The sequence below is a fragment of the Brassica oleracea genome, chromosome C9 (genome assembly GCF_000695525.1).
Source record: "Brassica oleracea var. oleracea cultivar TO1000 chromosome C9, BOL, whole genome shotgun sequence".
Taxonomy (NCBI): domain Eukaryota; kingdom Viridiplantae; phylum Streptophyta; class Magnoliopsida; order Brassicales; family Brassicaceae; genus Brassica; species Brassica oleracea.
This window is the reverse complement of record NC_027756.1, coordinates 42,446,724-42,447,811: the sequence shown is the minus strand read 5'-3', so window position 1 is coordinate 42,447,811 and position 1,088 is coordinate 42,446,724.

The window sequence follows — 1,088 nt, the reverse complement described above, 5'->3', positions numbered from 1 at the left end:
GCCAAGCTTCAGGGTACTGAAGGTCATAATGAAACCTCAATAAGTTATGTCATGTCTGGGGCACAAATGGAACAAGAGAAAGAAAATCGACATTGGTGATATATTTGCATGCAGTGTAGCACTTGAGATTATGAAATGAATGAGGATCATGAACCCACGTCCATGCATGAGTGCACTCAACAAATCAGATTAGATCAAATGGAAAGGGGACGTGGAGTTAAGTTCATTCACAGTTCGGACACCTCTAGATGTAAAACCAGTTGGACAAAAATGAGTCTTTGTGAAAGAAATGATACATGGCGAGATATCAAGATATAAGGCACGACCATATGCACTAGGATTCCACAAAGACCAGGAATCAATTATGAGGAGACATACTCCCCTGTGGTGGATGCAACAAACATTTAGATTCCTAACAAGTCTGGCCATAAAAGAAGAAAAATAGACTTGCGGTTAAAGGATGTAGAAACCGCCTACTTGTATGGTCCACTGGATAATGAGATATATATTAAAGTCCCAGAGGGTATTGAGTTGTCAAATGCAACAGGTTATCGAGAACTAAAGTAGACAAGTATATGTTAATGATCTAAAATGTCCTAGGAACCTCTGGAGAGATTTTCAAACGATTATCTAAAGAAAGAGATTGAAATGAAAATTTGGGACAAACAAAATTTTGTTTATGATTACAAATTGAACATCTTAAAAGATGGAATCCTTGTGCATCAAAGGACTTATAGAAAGGTATTCAAACGGTTTTAACATGGACCAAAGCTCGCCCATTGAGTTGTCCCATAAGGTCCTTTGGTCCGGACACAAACCCAGTGTAAGTCCCAAGAAGGACATGGTCGTAAGTACCCCTGACTTGGACACGGATCCTTTGGTCCCAAGAAGGATAAGAAATATGTCCTTGGTCCGGTAAAGTCCCTTACCCAAGTGCCATTGGCGCCTTGATGTAATAGGCAAGCCATACTAGGCCGGATATGTGTTCTTGCCGTGAATCTCTTATATATGTTTAGCTCATGTTCGACCATGAGGCACTGGAACTAAATACATACACGTCCCTTACCTTAAGTACTATTGGCGCCTTG